The following is a 26,058-nucleotide window of genomic DNA, read 5'->3' as shown; positions in this document are numbered from 1 at the left end:
ATAACACCTTTTATAATTCATTTTAGAAAACCAAAATATTTTATTGATATTGATACTAACATTTTGAAATCAATATTTGATAAGATTAACAAGCATACTTGTGAAAGAAAAGTTAATCATATGTGGAGATTATTCTTTGAAAAATTAAACATGATAGGTCAATGCCAATTATTTGTTGAAATGATGAGGAATTTGAAATTTAGGCCCATCATGAAGATTCTTGGGCTAAGAATGATGGATGATTCAAAGGAAAAAAGTATTGTAAAGAATCTTATTAGTGCATATGACAAAGTGGGTTCTAAATCATGCACCAAAGATAGTAATATCACAAGACATGTACTTACATCAACAATAGTAAGTATCCAAATGAAGAAAGCTCAAATCATGAGAAAGACAAGAAAAATATTGAAAATTGGTCGAGGTACTCTAAGGAGAGCCATGGTAAGGCGAGAGAGAATGGAAGATCCAACAAAAATGAGTTATGAACATTTAATGGTAGACTATTGCAAAAGGATAAAGAAATTAGTGAAGCTTTGAAATCATTGATTTAAGATTTTTGGAAAAATAACATGTGTTTCCCCTAATCAAAGAGATGTTGTAAGAAGGAGGGCTGGTAGCCAAAATCGTGATCCACATGCGAAACATTTTTTGGACTCAACTCAGACACAACGTTTTGCAAAATTTATTGGTATGTGTCCTCAAATTTGAATAAGTCAATTTTTTTTAAAAGATGGGTAAACCTTTTTATGTGAAGATAAATCACACATGCACAACTTGTTGTTGTAGGATACATACTGAATTTTCTAACCATTTTGATGTTTTAAGGCATACATGTGTGTTTTTGCATTCAAAGTTTATTTTGCAGGATTGTGACATAAATGAGCCACCTAGATCTTCAAAGGAATTCATATCCAACATTTTATGTGAAATAGGGGACGATCAATTTTTTTACAATATGTCATGCTTGGATGGTACATACTTATTTTGTAGTTCTTTGCAACTTTTATCAACTTGTGAACATATGGATAGTACACATGCAATTGGAAATCAAATAGTAGATTACAAAAAATATAAGACATTAACATATTCTCTAAAAGATGGGAAACAGGGTAAAAGATATGATTTATTCATTGAAAAAATTCCAATGTTTGAGTTCATGAGTATGCAAGGTGTACACATAGAGCTCGATGGATGGATTTATAATTCAAGTTGTGCAAGGATACATTTCTGCTGGATACCATTATTTCAGTTGTAGACTTCACGGAGAACTAGACACTACAACCATAAAATGAGGTGCAAGAAAGTATTATACATCTCAATAGGTTTCCATATTTGCTCACATAACATTCATGCATTTACCTACAAGTACAGAGGATGACCAAAAGATATTGAGGGAGTAACCTTTTTATATCAGTGATGATCGATCATATTCTATAGAGTTTGTACACGGTTGTTTTCAACTATTTTATGGCAATTTGGCTAATAGGGGCATAACATATCACCAATGCATTATTTGGTCAGACAATTGTGCATCTCAATTCAAGAATGCACAAATGTTCTATTGATTGAGTAGGATGCACGGGTTGTCTAGCATTTAATATATGTGGAATTTCATAGAGGCTGGTCATGGAAAGGGAGAGCATGATGGTGTAGGTGCATGCATCAAAAGAGCCTTAGCTCATGAAGAATTAAAGTAAAAAGATGGAGCAACATTGATATATGCAAAATCCATCGTCTTATGGTGTAACACTACAATGGGTCCAAGTAAAGAAGGTGAGTCTATGGTTTGTAGACTTTTTTGGTTAATTGATAATATTAACATTGCACCATATGAGGATTGTCACACACTAATAGGATCAAGTGAGTTGCAATTTTTTAGAATATTTGATGCAAGTTCATGGAGCATCCACACACAAAAATGACATGACATGCTTTTGTCCATTAGGTGTAGAGAAAAATGGGGATGAGTGTGAGTCGACTAAATGGGTGGACAAATGGGAAATATGAGTTTTGGACCCAATTGACACCTATCATCCCCCACAAGCATTGGAAATGATAGAGATGGATTCATCCATTGAATTTGACTGCTTTTATGATCTAGTGCAACCTGGTAATATATATATCTATGTAAATTCAACATGTAACTTTATAACTTTTGCCTAACTATTTACTAAATTAATGATCACATTATGTACGTTTATCACTGTAGGCCATGTTTTTGCTATTAGCACCTGAAGAAAATGAAGAAGGGACAAATTATTATTTGTGTTGTTGTGTCAAAGTCAATTTTTTTTGGATCATTTGGTTATAGATGGTGAAGTTTTAGAGTACCATTTAGGTGCGGTGGTTGTAACTGATACATGGCTTAGACGATATTCTATGAAGAACCCTAACTTGTGGTTATTCATGGATTGACAAATAGAGAGGAATATTCTTCATTATTTGAACCTTAATGTCACATCAAATGTCCAATTCATCAAATATAGAAAAAAATGACATAACAAAACTCTTTGGAAGGTTCACGAGTTAGACCACGAGGTAATACTTGAGACATTAAAATGGAGAATAGATCTAGCTAGTTCACTGAATTGAATATAATTACAAAAAAATTGATGTAATATTTTCATTTCATATTTTTTTTGGGCAAGACCAAAGGTTTTCTCTCTTAGCTCTTTCCTACTAGTTCCTTTCAGAGCTAAGTTGTACATAAAAATTAATAGTGTGATGCTGAAACTTGTAGTGTTGGCAAGTACAAAGTTGCCAAGTAGTGAATCTCTCTAACCGTTCATCATGGGATCAAAATGTCTACTCCATTATCTTTGAGTGGTTTAGTAAACCCTAGTTCCAAGCCCATCCCATCTTGTTGAGTGCTCGAACGTTCTCAGGCACGCCCGATGGAATTGACCCTCATAGTCACTAAATACCATAGGGAAACAATTTTTGATGGGGCATATCTCAAAGTTCATGGGAGGTATGGATGCAATGTTGAGTGATACAAGATCCTATTTTTGACACCTATAATAATCTATCTCTCTTTTTGGAGATTCAATTTCATTTTGATTTTGTGGCCTCATCTCAGATGATGCTGAAACTTGTAGTGTTGGTCAAACAAGTCTCCAATTGGGGAATCTCTCTAACCATTCGTCATGGGATAAAAATTTCTTCTCTATTAGCTCAAAGTGGCCAAGTAAACTCTATTCCCAATCTTATCCCATCCTATTGACTGCTTGAATATTCTTGGGCACTCCTAATAAAATTGACCATAAGAGTGACTAAATGCCATAGGGCAGTGATCTTTGACAGGGCATATATCAGAGCTCATGCAAGGTATACATGAAATGTTGGATACTATAGGATCATATTTTTGATACCTACAATAACCTCTCTCTCTTTTTAGAGATTTTATTCTATTTTAATTTTGTGGCCCCATCTCAAGTGATGTTGAAACTTGTAGTATTGGCTAGTACAAAGTCACCAACTGGTGAATCTCTCTAACCATTTGTCGTGGGATTGAACTATTTTATCTGTTAGCTCTAAGTGGCCAAGTAAACCCTAGTCCCAAGATCTTCCCATCCTGTTGACCACTCAAATGTTCTTGGCCACGCCAGATGAAATTGACACTCACAGTCACTAAATGCCATAAGGAAATAATCTTTGTTAGGGCATATCTCAAAGCTTGTGAGAGGTATGGATGCAGTATTAGGTGCTACAAGATTGTGTTTTTGAAATCTACAATAACCTCCCTCATTTTTTGAAGATTTGATTCCTTTTTTATTTTATAGCCCCATCTCGGGTGATGTTGAAACTTGTAGTGTTGGCCAGTACAAAGTTGCCAACCCGTGAATCTCTCTAACCATTTTTTGTGGGATCAAACTATCTACTCCATTAGCTCTGAGTAGCTATGTAAACCATAGTGCAAATCTCATCTCGTCTTGTTGGCCAATCAAATGTTTTTGATAAGATAAACAGGTTTTAAGGGATCTTGAAACCATAAGTTTTACAAAAAATAAGGCTGATAATAAGCAAAAGGAGCCCAGCCAAAACAGAGGTCCAATAGCTGAAAAAAGCCCGAAGGCCCAGCCCAAAATAATGGCCCACAGAAAGGCCAAAAAATAAACTAAAACAAACTACAGAAAGCCTGTCCAAAAGCCAAAAGCCAAAAGCCAGAAAGACGAAAATACAAAAGACAAGAAAATTAGTCTTCAATAATCTTCTCAAATGTTCACATCGTATGAAATTTACCCTTAGAGTCACTAAATGCCATGGTGCAATGATCTTTGATGGGGCATATCTCAGAGCTCATACGAGGTATAGATGCAATGTTGGGTGCTACAAGATCATTTCATCGACACCTACAATAAACTCTCACTTTTTGGAGATTCAATTCTATTTTGATTTTGCGGCCCCATCTTAGGTGATGCTAAAACTTTTAGTGTTGACTAGTACAAAGTCCAAAACTGGTGAATCTCTCTAACCATTCATCATGGGATCAAACTGCCTACTTTGTTAGCTCTAAGTGGCTGGGTAAACCCTCATCCCAATCTCTTCCCATCTTGTTGACTGCTCGAACGTTCTTGGGCATGCTAGATGAAATTGACCCTAAGAGTCACTAAATGCCATAGGGCTTTGATCTCTGACGAGGCATATCTTAGAGCTCATGCAAGGTATAGATGCAATTTTGGGTGCTATAAAATTGTGTTGTTAGCACCTATAATAATCTCTCTTTTTTTGGAGATTTGATTCTATTTTTGTTTTGCGGCCCCATCTTGGGTGATGCTGAAACTTGTAGTGTTGGCTAGTAAAAAGTTTTCAACTGGTGAATCTCTTTTACCATTCTTCATGAAATCAAACTATGTACTCCATTATCTCTAAGTGACTAGTTAAATCGTAATCCTAAGCTCACCCCATCCCATTGACCGCTCAAACATTCTCGAGCATGCTAGTAGAAAGTCACCAATTGGTGAATCTCTCTAACCATTTATCATGGGATCAAACTATCTAGTTCGTTAGCTTTGAGTGTCTAGGTAAACCCTAGTCCCAAGCTCATGTCATCCTGTTGACTGCTTGAACATTCTTGGGCATGCTAAACAAAATTAACCCTAAGAGTCACTAAATACCATAGGGAAGTGATCTTTGATGGGGCATATCTTGGAGCTCGTGTAATTTATGGATGCAATTTTGGGTGCTATATGATTATGTTTTTGAGGCCTATAATAAACTTTCTCCCTTTTTGGATATTTGATTCTATTTTGATTTTGTGACCCTATCTTGGGTGATGTTGAAACTTGTAGTGTTCTCCAGTACAAAGTCACCAACTAGTGAATTTATCTAACCATTCATTGTAGGATCAAACTATCTACTTTGTTAGTTTCAAGTGGCTAGGTAAAGCCTAGTCTTAAGATCATCCCATCCCGTTGACCACTCGAATGTTCTTGGGCATGCTGGATAGAATTGAACCTAAGAGTCACTAAATCTTGTGTGTTGATACTCAAAAGAATAAAAAAAGATACAAGAAGTTGAAGATGACATCCTAGGGGTATAGAATCTGTCACCATACAAAGGAAGTCAAAGATAGTGTAACCAATGCATAGTGGATAATGACACACAAAAGATATGCAAGAAAAAATGCAATAACTATAGCTACAAGAATCTTAAGAAGAACATATATAATGTGTTTCCATGAATGAAGCTCTCAAAGAGATGGATAAGAAAAAAATATTGATATCAAATTCCATGAATAAATTATTATTTTTATTTCAAGTCTTCTTGTGTTGTGAAAATAAAGCATATATAAACTCTTGACATGTTTGCGATGGCACTAAGATTTAAGCTTAGACATTTACATAATGCAGCCAACTCAAGATTCAAATTTCAATGTTTATTGTATAACAATAATAATAATTCAAGTTTCACTATTTTCATCCCAAAAAAAGCTCTAAATAAGTTACTCATAATCAAAAGTACTCATAACTTGTACAATATAAATACAAATTAATATCATAGCCTTATTCACATGTCAAAAGATACTATCAAAGCTTATTGTAATGATTCATACCCTTATTTTAGATGCAAATTACATTAAAATGAAATATATGAAATACATAAAATGTAAACAAGAAATAATAAGATATATATTATGATAACCAATTCTATCATACATGAAAAAATTGATGCATCAAAGTTGTAAGTCTAATAATGTCATGGATCAAATATATGTCATACATCAAATATATAGTGTTATGTATACATCAAATGTATGTCAAATATGTCCACTAACATAAAATCCAAGATATATGTCAACTAATGCCTATATGTGTATCCATCCCTATATCTTCTCCATCACAACAGGGGAAGGAAACAAATCCCTAGAGGTCTTTGGTCATTGTGTAGAGGGAGATTATGGGGATGATGGGGTCTTCCTCACACACTCCCTCATCCTCTTTTTTAGGATCCTCTCTAATTGGAGCTGATACAAAAAAAGTATATATGAATCAATAATTATTTTATATTGAAATCAAATATATGTACACAGAAAATTATTTATTTTCTTACCACCATCAAATAGTCACTCTCTCCATCCACCTCAAAGGCTTGTGGATGATCAGGAGTATTAAGGCCCCACAATATTTCAATCGATATAATCACCTAATCATACTTATAAATACCATTTGAAATTTTAATAATAAATATTTTAAATTAAAATTAAAATTATGCAAAATCTTTCATACCTAAGTTAATGGCTCTGAACTAGCCATTGCGACAATAACTCCACGATTGATGGATCGGTGAAGATGAGGAGGAGTCTCTAATGTCAGAAACTGTAAATCATATAATAAAATTTACATATTTTTTTTATAACATATAATATAATCAAATGAATTAAATTAATATGAAACAAATGTATCTCTACGAATCTTGTATCATGCTTAGGCTTAGAGTTCCTTATGAATGTTGATGGTCTAATAGAGAACTAATGCACATGGATAATATTTTTTTTGTAAATCCTTCATTTTATTACTTAATAAATATATGTATTCATTGAAATTATTAAATTTATTCATACCCATCAAATCATCAACAAGACATAAAATAGGGTCAGGGAATCTATACTAGGGCCATCAACACTCTTACCCTAAATTTTGAAAAATGTCAAGACATGCTAATTTATTAGTCATTCATTGCACATACAAAATGTGATCAAATTAGTTTATTATAATTGTAATTTACCTATGTGTCAATGCTAAATGTCTCATTCAAAAAGTCATTAGTGACTAGCTCATCATCCATAGTGTCTCCAACGTGACTACTAAACATACATAAGGATCCACATGACATGCACATGTGACCGTGGCACAAAGAAGGGTCCTCCTCAACTAATGGATTGGCATAATGAATGAGGGTCTATGTAAAAGCATTGATAGTACCTAGGGTACCAGTCTCTACATGTTCCTTCACAACTGAATGAATAATGACATGCTCACCTTGTGGCTTGACAACATGCACCCTAACTGCATTAGGGTCATGATGTGCCTCCGACCTCTCAAATGATGACCCCCCACCTCCACCTTGAGAATATAACATGTCAAAATAATTGGGGATGTCTGACCTCTCAAATGATGAACCCCCACCTCCACCCTGAGAATCTAACATGTCAAAATAATTGGGAATGTCCTTGAGGACAAATTTACAATACAATTTCTTTAAGAAATATATTGGAACCTTGTGATCATTGTAGGGAGGGGCATCAAAGACCATCCACCATCTATCCCAAAAGTTATTTCTGATATCACCATAGATGCACCAGTGGATGGGGAACCTTTTAATTGTAGATTTAATAGTTTCTTGTTCTCCTGGATTTTTAGACAATGCATACATGTTACCTTTCATTATGTCCTTTTTTTTACATCTTTATAGGATAATTTATTTGTATAATAATTTCTTTTTTCTTCTCTCTGAACATGCCAAATATCTAATTGACAACTAACATAAGCTAATTGGCTCACAATGGACAGAAGGGACGATGCCAATTGTGCTATCATAGGATTAGTTTTCCTGCAAGATTTTAACCTACCAGTGATTGCTTCTAAATTGAGTTTTCCCTCTTTCTATTTAATTCATTATACTGTCTTGGGTTCTAGGAGGAAGTCTTTCAATCAGTGGAGGTTGCAGAGGTTCTTTCTCATCCTCACGAGGGTTTTCATTTTAATTTTGTGGAGGGTTTTCATTTTTATTTTGTGGAGGATTTTGTTGACCAAGCCAGGGATTTGGTGGTTGATTATTCACATTTCTTGATAAGAAACAAATTGCATTTTAAAAAACTAAATAGACTTGAAGAAAAACTAAAAATAAGTACAAAACAATGCTAAAACATACCAAACAATGCAAAAACAAGGTTAGAAGACATATTTGATGAACCCAATCTTGATCTCTGGCGATGAGGAGGAGAGTGAGAAAATATTTCACCTTCTAGAAAATCTATGCATGCTATTGGGGGTAGAGAAGGAAACCAACAAAAGAAATGGTAGAAAATGGCATGGGCCATAAGTTTCAGTCCTTTAATATGTTCTCACATAGTGCAAACGCGCTATGTGAATCCACATAACATGTGTGCACTATAGGAAATTTTGAAAAATGAATACGAGTGTCATCTTTTTGGCACCAAAACTTGGTGCATTTTCCCATCTATTCCTTTTATTTACACCATATATTATTGTAATTGCATGTTTTATAAGTGGAATCATCTTCTATATATTTGTTATTCTAATAACAACTCCTGATAGGGTTGAGGCTTCTAACAATGCCTAGTTCTCTACTAAGGATTGAGACAATATATATGGATGTGATAGACTCCTAATAGGTTAAATATCTTTCACAAGATAATTTTGATTAGTGGATCATTTTTTAGGTACCATCCCCACTAGGGTTTTCCCTTGGGTAGGGTTTCTCTAGTTAACAAATAATGGTGTTATGAGTTTCATTGTATTATTTCTATGTTTATTTTTTTGCATATTCACATGTGCATGTTATAAAATTGTTAAAGATACCCATAGTTGGAAATAAGTTTGTGGAATACTGATTCACCCCCTCCCCCCTCTTATTATTTCCTATTTTTGACAATTGGTATCATAACATAGTTACTCAAAATAGGCCTAACAACTTGAGTAAGATCACTATGGATGTATAAAAATTTAAGAATAATATATAAGAAGATATTAAAGAACTTCATGTGATCACTAAAGAAATAGATAGTCTAAAGAAGAATGCAAAGAGGCTAAAGCTACCATTCAGAATTTGAAAGAGCAGATTGAATCTACTAATGTTAAGAAGAATGAATCAAATGATTAGATCAAGGATAGTGATACCATTTCTAAGTTGAAGAAGGAGAATGGGAACCCGAAGCATGAAATTGAAATTACCAATCTTAAGATGAGCTTGATGGAAGATGAAAAGAAAAGTCAATTAGATTTGAGATCTGAGAATGCATATCTGATCCAAACTTATCAAGGTGACATTTGAACTTGAGGCTTCAAAGCTACAATAATATTGTGAAAGGAGAACTAACATAGATAAAGCAACATCTTGAGAAGTTGTATTCAAGAAGTGAAAAACTTGATGAGAAGACCACGACACAAAGACCTAGTTATGATAAGACTAGTATTGATTATTATGAAGGTAAATCATCTAAGAGATCTAAAGTTACAGAAAAGACAAATCTTATGATCCCACATCCTGAACATCTACAAGGAGATTTGAGCAAGGAAGAACTGAAGCATTTTGAAGAAGTACTTAATCAATGTGAACTACTTAAAAAAGTGAAGAGGCAATTCACTACAAAATGTTTTACATGCAATGGAATTGGTCACATGAAGAAGGATTGCACAAGTAGATATACTAGCCCTATTTCTAGTTATTTTTATAATTATTATGCTTATGGACATAAAGCTAGTGAGTGTAGGAGAACTAGATTTAATAATAATATGTATCAAGGTAATAAACCTAAAACTAATAGACCTATTGGTGCAAATAATGTCATAAGTAATGGAATCATGTGTTATAAGTGCAACAACTTTGGACATATAGCTAGAAATTGTAGATTAGAGATCATTCGGCTAGGACCTAGATATGGAAACAATGTGATAACATGTTAGATTCGTAACAACATGGGGCATACAACAAGATTTTGTAGGATGACAATATGAGAATGCCAAACAATATAAGGAACAACATGAGGAAACCTAACTTTAGAAGGAATATAAAAAATGTCAGAAGGAATGAGAATAACAATGATATACAGAAAGAGAATGTGAAAGAGCATGTACAAAAATTCAATGAGACATTTGTTAAAGCCAAATTACCAACTAGCACAAAAATTTGAGTAGAGAAGAAGATAAGTGACACACCTAAAAAAGTTGAAATTAATGATAGCTATAGACAAAACTTTATCAATCTAAGTAGTTTATTCTTTAAAATCTTAAGGGAAATAACATAAAAAAAATTCATTTAATCCTTTCAAATTTGAATTAAGTCATGAAAAGTTAGGACATGGTTTTTATGGATGTAAGGAAGCTATGGTTAAGATCTCATAAAATTATGAGTTCATATGTGAGTGCATGTGCAAGAAAGAGTTTACTAGTTATTGGAAACACCTTTTTGAAGCCCTACGTACTTACACATTTAATGCAAAATTAGATTGAATTGAATTTAAAGGTTGAAATCAATTGTTTAAGTACCATTTGATTGATCTAAGAGTTAAGGATTCCTTGAAAATAATTTACTTGTAGTTTAAATAATTTGTCAAAGCATTTCATCGTAATTGTATACAAAGCCCTAAATCATGAATTAAAGGTTTTTATGCTCTTGCACAATTGATTTGTGAAGTAAGGTTAAGTGTTTAAAATATTGAAATAGAAGAATACATGTTGGATAATGTTGAAGAAGTTTGAAGACCTAAGTTTAAGTTAAACCCTATTTCATCAATGCAGATTCCTTTACCACATTTTCATAGATTCTCGATAAAGTACTTTATTTGGAGGACATTAGGAGTTATACACACTTTAAGTTTGAGACAATAGGATAAAACACCATATCAGATGAATTTGACAAGGTATACAAGAAAAACATATCATTTAAGGATGGATTTGATCACCTAGGTTAGAATGATGTAGTGAAGTATATGTTTTACCATGATTTTGATAATTAAGATTAGACCAAGATAATTTGTAACATAATTCATGATGAGAAGTTATAGATAGGTGACAATGTAGTTGACATTTTAGCAAATTTGATTCATTGGGTAATAAGACTATGTAATGAAGGATCAATTCCATTGAATGAGAAGAATTTCAAGAAGATTATAATTGAAAACACCCAATCAACTTATAATGGTAGACACATAGTCATAAGTATGATTAAAAGAATGATGTAAGGTTATGAGTAGGATTATTGCTACAAAGTTATGTTCTAGTTCAAGAGATGATGAATTGGAAACTTGATTTGTGCACGCAACATTTAATTTGTGTGTTGATAAAAACAAAGTGAACTTGTGTGAAATTATGAGAATTTAAAGAGATTTAAAGAGATTTCTATTCATGCCCATAGCTGATTGGAATAATGATAAATGTGTAATGGATAAAATAATTGACTTGTATAGGAGACATCCTATTGACAAGATTGAGAGAATCAAAGTACTTATTTAGACAATATTTTAGATAGAGATGAAGAAGATAACAAGAATCCCAAAATAAATGGCTAAGAAATATAAAGATGAGACATGGTTTATGGTAGACACCAATTTAACATAAATGGGGGAAGCCACACATATAGTATTGTATGCACCCTAAAATGGTCGCCTAGACTATGGGGCCCCATTATTCAATTTATCAAATTTATTGAATCAATGGTTTTCAATATTTTATTAAATCAATTCAAATTGATTCCTTGATCAAATTTGATTATTTCAATATTTCCTAAGGTTGCTCATTTTATCCTAAGTCTTATTTAATTAAAAGAAAATCTCCCTTTTAATTGAATAAAATAAGTCCCCATTTAATTAAAAGAAAACCTCTCTTTTATTTAAATAATTAATCCACATTTAATTAATTAAGAGAAAAACCCCTCTTTTAATTAATTAAATATTTTTATTTAATTAAAAGAACTTGCTCCCTTTTGATTAAATAAAATTCCCACTTAAATATCTCTTTGTGATGAAAAAGGATATTAAATAAATAAAAATTAAACCCATTTGAAAAAGGAAATAAAATAAATATAAATAAAATAAATGTTTTTTTATTTTCTCTACACTTAAATGCACATATCTCTAAGTGGGATTCCTCTTTTTCCTCTTTCCACTTTCTTCTCAAACACTCCTCTTTTCTCATTGGTGGAATTTTGTCTCATATGGATCAAACTCTATTATCCCATATTGGTTGTGAGAAGCCTCCCACCACCACATTTTTCTTTATAAGGGAGAGCCCTTTCCTCATTTTAGACATCCATGATTGATCCATGGTTATGCTATGGTTATGTTGCAAGTTTGGAGAGCGATTTTTGGAGGAGTTTGAGCATTAAAGCTTTTTGTGGAGAACTTCTATCTTCTTGTCTTATTATCTCTTGCATCCATGGCTTCCATCATAAGGTTTCATCCTTGCATTTTCATATGATCTTAGAGTCATATTTGTTTTCATAGACTAATATTGCATTGTTATTTCCTTTCATAGATTAGATTTCCTTTCTTGCATTACTTTGAATTGTCATCATTTAGATTAGTTTTCATCTTCATTTGCATTCATATTTTTATCCTTAAATCTCTTGTTTCATGGTGTACTTGCATGACACAAACTAGGTCAAACTGAGGGCCTCCATTACAAACCCTTGCACTTCGTGAATAGAGAGCTATGAGCCACCATTCGAGACCTCATTCTTGAGAAATATTGGATATAATGACTCATAGAAGTGTGCCCACATTTTAGGTATACATTTTTGGTGCCCACCGTGGGGCGGCAACCCAGCTTTGCTTGCTGGTTTTAGATATTTTTGGAGTTAACCCCCTTGTGCAGATTTGTTTGGAGACAAAAAACCCTAGATCTGAAAGATTTGATTATATCTCCCAAATGGATAGGTATTTTGATCTAAATATTTTTTTTTCAAGGTGGAGACATATCAAAAAAGCTTCAATCCAATTTTCAAATTTTTTTTGAGGTATTTTCGATTTTTAATAATTTTTTCTTTATTTTTAATGAAAAATATTTTCAAGGAGAAAATTAGCAATTTTTTTGGAAAATTCTAAATTTTTGGAAAGCTCTCTAAATTATAAATAGAGTTGGTTCTTTTTGTTTTGATTTTATAGATCATTTTAGGGCTCAATAATTCAATTTGCAAAAACTAGTCTATTTTGACAAAATAGCTTGCTAGGGCACAAATGAATAGATATTTTCAAAATTATAAGATTCTTGGAAAGCTCTCTAATTTTTGATAAGGGTCACTTTTTTGCATTTAGGGTTTTGGATCTGAATTCATAGCATATAAGTCCAATCTTGTTGACTAGGTTAAAAATCATGATTAAATTGCACTTTATTTGTACAAATTTCAATGAATGATATGAGTTGTCATTTTTCATGGAATAAAATAGTTCAATATGTTTTCATGTGAATTTTCCTATTTCTTCATGATTTCATGCACTGATTGAAGTTTGTGAAGGTAACTTGGAGGTCTAAAGAGCAAAAAATGGAAAAAATTGGAAAGCGTGAAATCAAGGTGCACACATTCCAAACCTTCTCATTTGAATTATAAAAAGTGATCATTGTGTTCTTTTTCATTGTGCAATCATTTTCTTTCTTTTTTTAAATTTTTTGGTGTGTCTTCCCAACATTGAAAAAAGGGCTTAAAATGAACCATTTACATTTGGATTTGAGCTTAAAATAAGAAACCCCTTTTGTCTTTTAATCCCTAAGATTTTCTTATTGATGTTTTCTTCTTACATCCTTGTTAAGGAGTTTGAGGGGAACCTAAATAAGGGATCTTGATTTGTTTTTTTAGGGGACCTGCCTAGAGAAGTGATCATTCTAGGGGATGACCTCAACTCTCATGTTTCAGCAGAGTATAAATAGTGTGACTTGAATCTAAAGACAAGTCTCTTGAAAGTAGCAATATTGTCAATCTTGGCTAACCCCGAAAGAAGTTTATACCTTTGGGAAGTGAAGGTGGAGATTGGGTTACCATTTCCTCATGGTAGTATTATCTTTCATTTACAAATTTGGGCCTCACGTACCTTGCGTATATTGAGGACATCTCCTAGTTGAGCTTGTGCATCCTTATAGAAACTCGAATAGGTTGTTGGTGTGTTTGATGTGCTTGAATGTTTAGAACCTTCCCCACTTTGAACAAAAGGGGACACGTCCATCAAATTGTGCCTTAAGGATTCTTTCCTTTTATATGCTTTCAAAACCACTATGGACTTCAAACCCCGTGCTACCAAACCTCAATCAAGTTTAGATTATTATGAGTTCTCCTTTACCATTAAAAAATATCTAGACTTACCTACTAGTTTCTCTTTTTCAAAAGTTGTAGAATTGAATATTACTAAGAACCATAGTGTTGCTAAATTTTCTTTTCTAGGACTATGTGCATGATTGGAAAACATTTTGAAAACATACACAATAGTGGTTCTAGGGATTAGATTGATACTACGAGACTATTCTTGTTCATGTGCAAGGTTGCTTTGTCCCTTGCTCATTGTTTGAAGACATTTTCTTGAAATCCCTGATTGCTATCTTGCATGCCTAGTTCATGCTTAAAAATCTGTTGATACTCTTAGTTGGACATTTAAAATGAACAGAATCTAAGTTCCTAAGTCAAGACTTTAACGATCAAATTTCTTTTTTCTCCTATTATTTCCAATCTCCCTAAGTTGATCTAGCACTAGTACATTTGAGACCATTTTTTGACCATTATTGGTCAAAATTTTGACCCAATTTTCGACCAAACTTTGACCAATAGGTTGGTCGAAAAACTTCCATAGCCATGGTGCAAGTTCTGTCAAGAATTGGTCAAAATTTCGACCAATGAAGGTAGAAAATTTCAACCAATTAAGGTAGAAATTTCGACCAATGAAGGGGGAAATTTTTGACCAATAAAGGTAGAACTTTTGACCAATAAAGGTAGAAATTTTGACCAATGAAGGTCAAAAATTTTGACCAATGAAGGTAGAAATTTCAACCAATGAAGGTCAAAAATTTTGACCAATGAAGGTAGAAATTTTGACCAATGAAGGTCAAAAATTTTGACCAATGAAGGTAGAAATTTTGACCAATGAAGGTAGAAATTTCTACCAATGCGTGGGTGTAATTTTTTTAGGCATTCTATAAAACAGTTCACTTACCTTGCATATGATATGACATTTTGCATGCATCTTGCACTCTCTCATTCAGCTGATGATGGAGAGTGGTCTGAAATGATGATGCTAAAAAAAACACACAATCAATTCCAAAATGAAATTGCATTACAAATGGATTGTAGAAATCTGATATTGTTAATTTTGCATGCATGTCTACTAGGACAATCACAACTTAAACATATATATTTAAGTTTATATGTTTAAGTCGTGATTGTCCAGGTAGACATGCATGCAAAATTAACAATATCAGATTTCTACAATCCATTTGTAATGCAATTTCATTTTGGAATTGATTGTGTGTGTTTTTTAGCATCATCATTTCAGACCACTCTCCATAATCCATCATCAGTCGGATGAGAGAGTGCAGGATGCATGCAAAATGTTAAATCATATGCAAGGCATGTGAACTATTTTATAGGATGCCTAAAAAACATCAACAGTAACCATTCTTTCCTACTCTTATCAGAAATAGTTCCATCAAGATAGCTCAAGTCCATACCAAATGTCTTAATGATTGAGTTTCTATATATAGTAATCTTGTTTTAGGGCACCAAAATGGGTTTTATCCCCTCACACAAGTAAACAATCTATTAAAATATCCTAGATTTGTAATTATAAAGCTTTGCTTCGAACAAAATGCCACAATCAAATTGTGAACTAGAGAATAGTGCAAGGCCACACAGGTAATTACTTCCCACAAATACTATGATAAGAAAAGATAATGCTCACACACTACTTGAGATCTGAAACAGAACCAGCTTCAGCAATACATTGCAATATATATATGGATCTTTTGGCACTGTTACTAAAATCATTTACCTTCTAGGTAAGAACATAAGTTTTTTTCAATGTACAAATCTTCAAAAGGAATTTCATATCAAAAAATAAAAGTAACAAAAAATAAATTAAATTACAGTGCACTAGGAATAATATAGCACATAATGAGTACTAAACCTCAATTGAACAAAAGACTATACAATAGCTTCAATAAAACTGATGCTACAGCTAAACCATCACTTGTAGCTTTTAAAAACTTTTGCTTTTACTGGGTGAAGCTTTACTTTTTGCCTTGGCAAAGTCAACCAGGTCTTCAAACAACTTATCTTCAGGTTTAACTTGTTTGCTGGAAGTTAAAGATTGTTGTGGATATGCATCATTGTAAGTTCCATCATGAATGGAGATGTTTTGTGTCCTTGATATCAACTCATCACGTGTTGATTCATTGTAACCATGTGTAGACTGGCTAGAACCCAAAGCTTGTTGCTGCTGAAAAAACTGTTGTCTCTGATTGTACTTTGCTGGAGGAGGGGGAATAACTGTTATAACATTTCTATCATATATGGGAGGTCCTTGTAGATTATCTACACCTTGTGATGTATTTTTTGATTGCTTCACTTCCCAAAGAGTGAGAGGAAGGCTTTCAGAAGTCTTTTGTGTTGATGCCTTTGAATTCTGTGATTGTGGCCCATATAACAGATATGCCAATCAACAAGTATGCCCCTCATATTTGCATTGATCTCTTGTTGAATTGTTTCAATGTAACAAGGTAATGCTCATTGTTTTAGTTGAAAAAGTAATTGATGACTGTAAGTATTAATCAAAAGAAGCCTCAAGAAAATGTCACAAATTTAGTCTAGCTTGACACATGAAAACTGGTAACTTTTTTGCTTCAAGTACCTATATTACTTCATTTAAGCTTAGAACATTAACAAAAAATGCAATTTTTAGTGAAGATATTTATCAACTAAATCTATATCTAGCACACCACATTAAAACAAAGTAATTCACAACTTCCTCTGTAGAACATTGCAGATCCATCCAAGGATCTACAGTTATATGCCTAGAACATTGCAGATCCATCCAAGGAGCTAATCAAGAGTAACTCCATTTCCAGATAACAACTTGACTATTAATTTCCACTCTGAGTTGCATGTTATTTCAGAAGAGAGTAAAACTAAATTACTTGATTAGGTAGTTGTAAGTAACTGGTATAACAATGCCTTACAGATTTTATGTAACTGTTCTGTAATTTCACTGCTGGCTAGTTAAAATCTTGTCTTCTGTGGGATGAAACTTGCTATTTAAGGTGGTCAACAGTGACTTCACTCACATATTATTATTGGCATCTTAAATTCCAGTCTGATTATGAATACTATTTTGGAAGAGGTTAAATGCAGTTCTACATAAGAAGAGAACTTACTCACTATTTGGCGAGATGAAATGACAAATCAACCTGAGATTACAATTCTAAAATATCATATGATGGACTTATAATAACCATGTAGTAAGAAAACTTTGACACCTTTTCTCAATGAAAGGTAAAATATCCATGTCATTTTTACATATATATACTTAAATGAGCATAGAGGAACCACCATGCAATATAAAATTGAAATACTAGGATGTCACCTGAACACAAGTAGCAGACATTGTATCAAGAATTGTACTTGTCATGTACCAGTTTGATTGTAATCTTATACGCCTTGGTTCAATATCAACTAAACTTTTTTCCCAGAACGTGTACACTGATGGATCTGTCACCTGAGAAAAAGAACTGCTAGATCAATATATTATCTACACAATTGTAAAGATTACCAACCTGACAAAAAACACAAAAATAATTAGTCAACTATTCTAACTTAGGAGTGTATAGATTATCACCTCCCATCTTGTTATAGTGTCAAGTGGGTAGATTCTCAATGTTTTGAAGGTATTGGGGTCCAACATCCGAAGTCCATCCAAACCAATCTGTAGAAAGACATAATTCAGATAAGCCTTTGTAATCAATATGACTAAAGAAAGGATAAAAAAAAATATGGATTACTCAAGTAAACTCTGAACTACAATTCCACATTACAACAACTACAGGAGTCGGTGTTTGGAATAATAAGACATGTAATAGATTTTGGAAGCAATAAAAACAAGTTTTTTCTCTATTAACTAGCCACTGTTCCTCGGGTACAATCATAACCAATACCTCTGAAATGATAGTTGAATTTTTCTCTTGATTGATCATGATGTAGGAATCTTAAGGAAGTTGTGTACTATTCTTTTCACGCATTTTCTTCCTTATTTCATAGTTTTTAGGTTCAAATAATCGAGTTGGTGTTTGTAAGACAGTGATTGGGGAAAATGATTGAAGACCTTAAAATATGAAAATAGGAAGACCTACAACCACTAAAGTCAATTACTAATATAATGGTCAATTACATGAATCTGAACTAACAATGTATTTTACAGAAACTGGTGAGTTGTTGGCATAGGATGACAAGAAATTCAGTTGGATTATACTATAAATGTTATTTGCTACATTTTGAGACAATAAAATCATCACCAAGGTCTATTTCATAATTACTTACTGACATGCTCCTTAAAATGATTGGATCACAATCAATCACTAATGACTCAAACACGTAAACACACTATCTTTTTTGTATATGGCAAACTTAGTTATCAGATGAATTCAATAAAAGAACTGAGTTGGTCTTATGTAAACTCGGCAGTTGACAACAGAAACCTTGAGTTGCAATTTGATGCTACAAGAAAGAGTCATCCTTAATATGATAGGTTTGAAAAAAGAATTGAAGGAGCAAGTTTAAAGATTAAACACTGAATATTATAATCCATGTACGACATACTAGAAGCAAAAATTAATACACAATAAGGGAATGCAAAGAGATTAAATGTACACGGTGAGAGTGCCAAAGTAGTGTGCTAAGTACAGGCTGCCAGAGGTATAAACTTGTATGCTTAACTTTCATGACTACACATTAAAGTATCATGCTGCACTAAGAGTTAATATATGTGTGTGTATGTGTGTGTGGGAAGGTATAGTCACCCTTCGAAAAGAGATAGTATAAATGCAAACAGTTGACATGCCAATGCAGTGTGCTATAGTGCATAGTCTGCTAGAGAATATTGCACAGTATAAGCAAATCTCAAAAACACTTGTAATAGTGCACATACCACATTAAAAGCCTGCCATGGAAGATTTCATGATTGTGGAAGCAACAATACACTCCATTGCTAAATAGTAACTCATTCAATTTCTCAAAGTCCCGAAGTTTACAAGTTAAAAACTAAAAAAAAACAATTTCAAATGAATTCAAACTTTGTGAAAGGCACACAATTCTAGATCAATAAAGAAACTAGAAGTGCATAACAGAGAGTGAATGCTTCTCAATCTCAACACCCTCCCAGCCCTCCCAGAAACCACTAAAAAAATCCTTTAAAAAGTATATCCATTATTTCTCCTAAAAAATGGGAAAGAGTTAGAGATCACATTATCAATTACAACTTACTTGTGGTTGTTTCATGCGAAAAAATTCATGACCTCTTAGTCCATTCTCTGCAGTCCTTTTTTCTTTATATCTTGTCCACTTTTCTATAATTGAACTTGATGCATCTGTTCCAATTTTTTCATCAAATTTGAACTCTCCAAGCCTTGAAAATTTCTCCAGTATATCAATAGTAAATGTTGAGAAATAGGAGGTGATACCAATTGAGTCTCATGTGCATATGGTCCTGTAGCAAACATGGTTGATGTTGGTCCACCAAGTGAACAAACATTGGCAGACAGAGACAAGAAAACATTTGGTGACTGAATGGTAGAAGGATTGCCTAAATTTGTAAATGAAGCTAAGGAAGAGGGAGGTGCCAGTAAGGATGGATTTAAACTTGTGGGTTGATTAGCAACACCAGCTAGTTGAGATCCATTTCCTCGATTAGCTGATGTATTTCCTTCTGGAGTACGTGATGCTGGCAATTTTGAATATAGGTTTCTTTGAAGTAGACTCTTAAGCCACCTTAGTTGAACATTTCTTCATGGATTTTTAAAATTCCAGTAACTCATAAATCGATGTAGATAGCTCTCTATATTATTTTCTGCATTTGTTGCTTAGTCGCTTCTTTTATTTTTCTTACCTGTTTCAAGTTGCAATTTTCCACATTTCAAGTTGCAATTCATAGATGTTTGGACAACTCAATCTACATTACTCAATCAGAATATTCTCTGCTTGTAGTTTTTGAATAATGGTATTTGTTGACAAAATTGTCCTCTCTATTCACATGTAAGAAATCATGTGACATGTTTGTGTTATGTCCCATGTCCAGTCATCTGTGTTTTTGGATTGATTGTTTGTAGAATTACTTCTTTTTTGCCTACAACTTATGCTCAACTCTTAAGTCTTTTATCAAGCCCTTATTGATTTTTTGGTATTTTGGTTTTTATATGTTGGTCTGACACATGAATGATGAACTTATAATATTGCTTATAGCTAAACAGTTTTTATTGTGATTTGGAGTTGTAATCTTACGACAGATATGAATTTTATTTCTGATCTGAATTATTGGTCTCTGCACTATAGTGCCTTCTCTGATTTAGCTATATGAAATTACTTATATGCCAGATATAGTAATTGTTGAGATGAGTAGAACTAAGAATGGATCGAAGAGATAAGTTCTTACTTCCAATTTGGTCTTAGACAGTGACCAAAAAATGATATTTTATTCACTGTCTCTGTAACTCCTAACGGTCACATATCTTATGCTTTTAAGTGCACTGTTAAAGACTCTGTAGTGGCAACATATAAGAGTTCATCCATCATCATCAATCTATAATGATTATTATTTTTTTAAATTTCCACTATTGTAGTCAGTAATCACGGGCTATTATATCCTTCATCAGATATTTAATCATGTGAATCACTGTTCAAGGGCCATTAGCCACTCTTGAACTTGAAGGTGGGTTGTATACTTAAAGCTGGTCGACAACTGCTACAATGGAGTAGATGGTATCTTACCACCTTGGTGATCGACTACCATAAGCTCAGGTGGGTAGGCAGAAAGGGAACTCCTCTTGAACTCATTGACAAAGTATGTATACGTGGATTCCCTCCCTCTCTTTCTCACCCACCTTAGGTGCTATCGTGCTTGGAAAATCTGAATGTATAATTTCTAATAAAAAAATTCTTCTTGCATACTTATCATTATTTACCGCAGCCTTAGAGCTTTGCTAATTAGTGAAAGTCACAGTTTAGCCTTGCAATTGTTAGACTAGGAAGCTATATCCTATTTAGGCTCATCGTGACTCTACCATCTTCTATTAGAAAATTTTTTCTTACCAACAACAACATTGAAGAGGTTGAACCTGCCAAACAATCATTTGGAGGGTCCTCTAACAGTTAGCATTGTCTCACATCAAATTCAACTACAAGTGTTGGATTTCTCTGTAAATGAATTGAACGGCCCTTTATTGCTAGATATTCATATCCCTGAATTTCTACAATTGGAGGTGCTTTTACTTGCAGACAACAAGATTGAAGGACCAATACCGGATTCATTAGGGTCTCTGACATCTCTAAGGCTTCTAGATTTGCCAAACAATATGCAAACCAAGTTCTCTTTGCTTCTCTTGAATTTAGAAAGCTTGCAATTGAATCACGTAGGCTTCCTCAGCCAACTCTCCATTTGAGAAGGCACTTTTGCCATCCATTTCATATATCTTCCAGTAAATTTGGGCTGCAATGGAGAAAACCACCTAAACTTTCTTCAGTCTAATCCTTCCTATTATGAATGGCCTCTACACAAACTCGTGCTTTGTGCTTACTAAAGAAACTATTTGATTTACATCCTAACTTATTAACCCATTTCCAAACAATGGGTATCTTGCCTTTAGCCTTGACTTGCTCTTACTTTGTATTGAGCCATCAAATCTCATTATCATCGCAGCTTCCCCTTAATATTTCTTGTGGCCTCTTCATATGTGTTAGGCTCATGTGCCCAAGAGACAACAAAAAAGAGAGGAAAATTTTACCTTCGTAAAACCCTGCACAATCTAATTACCTGATCGTGCACATCGAAGTTCCCCTACTAGCGGTAATTCATCTTGTTGAGCAGCATCTAAAGTAGTATAATATCACTTTGGTTATTGTTGTTGATTCATCCATGTGCTTTTTGGGATCTAAGTATCATTATTCATCATCAAAGCCCTAATGGACCTTAATGCTCCAAATTGTTTCCTCTCTTTTGAAGCAAATTAGGATAACACAACCAAAAAATGTGAGTCAATTAACAACAGTTTCCTACTTAACCGTGCCTCCTTTTCTATGCTCTGCTATGATTGCCAAACAAATATAAATGTAATCAGATTGCCAAACAAATATAAATGTAATCTTACTTTTACAGATAAATTCAAAAGTGAACTCTTGCTTTTGGATTGGGAATCCCTGATGGCAATGTCTCAACGCGGCTGGAAATTGAGGAACTTGATGCCATAGGCAAATACTGCTATAAACATGACAACTATCCCTATATGGACCGTTGCCACCACACCCAAGAAATCATGCTTGAATCCAAAATTTTCATCTAGAAATTGTCTCACACTCTTTGGAGTGTCGTCATCAGGGACAATTATAGGAATGGTCAAGTCTCCAAGCCGGGAGACAATAAGACCATATAGTGTCCATGCAATAGGATTTGCCAAGTAATACCACCTCCACCACATAGGTATTTGCTGCAGAATGATTGAAAGTGCCAATTCAGAGAATCCCATCTATTAGAACCTTAGCACCAGGAACAACCCTTATGATATCATTACGCTAGATAAGCTGGCTACTTATCTCTATCTCTAAGGTCACATTTCCATTATCATCTATGGTTATCAATATTGCAGTGTCAGGTGCAAGGTCCATTAGTTTTGCAATTGCATCTGATGTCTTCCCTTTTGCAAGGACTTCCAAATATTTTCCCAATGGTATGAAAGAGATTAACAATGCACTAGTTTCAAAGAAATCCTACCCCTTGAAAGAATCAGAAGCAAATGACTTCAAAATAATGTACACTGAATAGAAGTAAGCAACATTTGTGCTCAATGCAACCAGTACATCCATGTTTGCTGAGCCTCTATGTAATGCATGGTATGCACCTACGTAAAATTTGTGGCCTATTATGAACTATATTTGAGTACACAACACCCATCGGAGGACTGTACCAAGAGTCACCATATTGATCAATTTCAGGTCTTCCCATGAAGATACCATCTAGAAAAACATAGATAGTAAGAAAACAAGAACAGAGAATACACAGCTCCAAAGGAAATATTTCTTATAGTGTTCTATTTCTTTGACCCTTTCATAGTCTCTTCCTCCTGAAGGACTATGTAGGCTTGCTCTGTAATAATTTGGTTTTGGCCCTGCTTGTTGAATGCATTGTATTATAGATCATGGGCCTGTTAGATCTGGATCATATGAGACATTCATTGTTTCTGTATTTGAATCCATTTCTACAAAATTCACACCAGGAAATGACTGTAGAGAAATCTCTATAAGCTTTGCTTCTTCACTTGAGTTTACTCCTTCCAGTCTGAGGTGAACTTTGTTTATTTCATCTCCTGCATTGATTAAGTATGACTCAAAACCCGCTTCTGTGACTGATTGCATTATCTGAGCAATTGTGCATTGGTTGGGGTCATAGTGTACCTTTGCTTCATCTAGTGAAAGTGAAACCACTACCTCCTTAACTCCCCTTATTCTTTTCAGAGTGTGTAAGATGGACTCTAAATAGCTTGTGCAGGTAATACCCTTGATTCTCAATCAACAAACTACCAAGATGTCCTCACTGACATCCTTGATTAGTTTTGCCTCAAAGCCTGCATCCTCTATGGCTTCTTTAATTGCGTTGATCCTCTGATTGTAGCAAGGGTTCACATAAATAGTAAGATTGAGGATTTTGAATTTGGCTTTAAATCGACCAGCTGCATCCATTTTAAATATTTCTAAAGACTCTTCAAGAATTCTACCTTATGTTTCTTTAGTAATCATTGTGTTCAAGAGAGCATATCCTCTCAAAATGGCATTTACTTGTAAGGCATTATGTTGCCAACAATAGCACAATATAGTGTTTAAATGTGGTATTATTCAAGAATAATGCCCACTCTGAATTATATCTTCCTACTTGACAGTTAATTTGCTGACTGGAGACTTTTCCTGATCTATATATTTGAAATATGTGTTTCCAGATTATAGGCTGATGTTGCTTGATTGATACCTTCCAGATTTAGGTAATTAAATAGGGTCTTCACATCTGCTCTTTCATGATGCTCCCCCATTTTGAAGGAAAAAATATTTTTTTCTCCTATATGATGCCTGAGCAATGAATCTTTCCTATATTTCTTCTGTAGGTATTCTTCAAAGTCAACCGGCTCTCAGCAAATAGGAAATGGCCTTTGTCAATCGGATTTAGGGATGCTCGTCAATTCATTTCATCCTGAAAATGTTCCATTTCTTATAGTTGTTCATGGGATACTAGATTTAGTTGCTTCCTATTAAAATTCATTAAGTTCCAGGGCATGCTGTAGGATTGAATTGATTATGTCTAACCTCCTGTTGGGGCTGCTGCCCAGCCAGCAACTTCAAGGTTAGTTTCTTGCAAGTCTTTGTGTTAGGTCAATGTTTTAAAAGTTCTCAAGTACCTCAAACCAATTAATAATAATGACTTTGATGTTAGGAATCAGGATTATTAAACCGTTTGGCATTCTTAACCATTTTTCCTTCAGCAAAATTATGATTATTTTGTCATCATAGTTACTAAAAAACATGGGTAGGTTAGGTATTACTATCAAAGAAGGCATGACATTATATCAATAAAATTACTGGCAGTGTATATAAAAGAAAACATAATTGACACTCAGACACAAACGTGAAGACATGTATGTATATAAAAGTAAACATAATTGACACTCAGACACAAAGATGAAGACACAATATATATATATATTTTGAAGGGCTAGGTAGCTGCTACATTTTCCTTCTCAACATAAACATCGTGCTTCCTTTTGTAAATAAAGAATAAACTATATCCGTATACCATTTTTCATTCAGATTTGAGTGTTCTTAGAATAATCAATACTATTTCTGATATTGATCTTGTAATTGATTTTTAATGAACATTTTTTATCACACTCTGCAATCTATTATTAGCATAGCATCAGTAGAAAGCTCAAGAAGATGTAAAATGGATAGATCTTACTAGCTAAATAGAGGAGGACAGGAAGAGAAGAGCAGGAGGGGTACAGAGTGTGATACATAGCATCAGTAGAAAGCTCAAGAAGATGTAAAATGGACAGATCTTACTAGCTAAATAGAGGAGGACAGGAACATCATGCTTCCAACTTTTCTAAGGTGTTTTTATAAGTACAAAAGCTTTTCTCTTGATATTTTCATGAATCTGAAGATCAAATAAAAGTAAGTGGGATAAAGAATGTGGTGATAAACATGAAATAGGAGAAAATAATGATGCAGCTATTATATATCTCTGATTTTGAAAATGAAATGAAAGCATATGTCTCTGATTTTGAAATTGAAATGATAGCATGTGAGTCTAAAGGTCAAATCAAAGCGAATAGATTGGAGAAAGAAGCTGATAATGAGTGGATACAAGTGGATACAAACCTTCAAGAACAAGCTTGCAAAAAGCCTCAAAGAATTTCAAGATTCATATTTTTAGAAATTGCAGTAGAGTTATGTGTTTTTGTGACATTTCGAAAGAGCAGAAAGCTTTTGTGGAAACTGAACACAACTTACGAAGAGCAGAAAGCTTTTGTGGAAATTGAACACAACTTACGAAGGTTAGGAATTTTGAAGAAAAACTGGCAACTGCAAGTTTTGAAA

The 26,058-nt window shown here is 33.7% G+C and overlaps 1 pseudogene; it reads right to left on the bottom strand.

Moving 5' to 3' along the window:
* Positions 1–22,929: 22,929 nt before the first annotated feature.
* On the bottom strand, positions 22,930–24,153 carry LOC149568057 (copper-transporting ATPase HMA4 pseudogene; annotated as a pseudogene).
* Positions 24,154–26,058: the final 1,905 nt, after the last annotated feature.

This window comes from Cupressus sempervirens, chromosome 3 (genome assembly GCF_028749045.1).
Source record: "Cupressus sempervirens isolate cs-2001-9-10 chromosome 3, ASM2874904v1, whole genome shotgun sequence".
Lineage (NCBI taxonomy): Eukaryota > Viridiplantae > Streptophyta > Pinopsida > Cupressales > Cupressaceae > Cupressus > Cupressus sempervirens.
The sequence above is the reverse complement of the archived record's forward strand: the minus strand, read 5'-3'. Positions and strand labels throughout refer to the sequence as shown.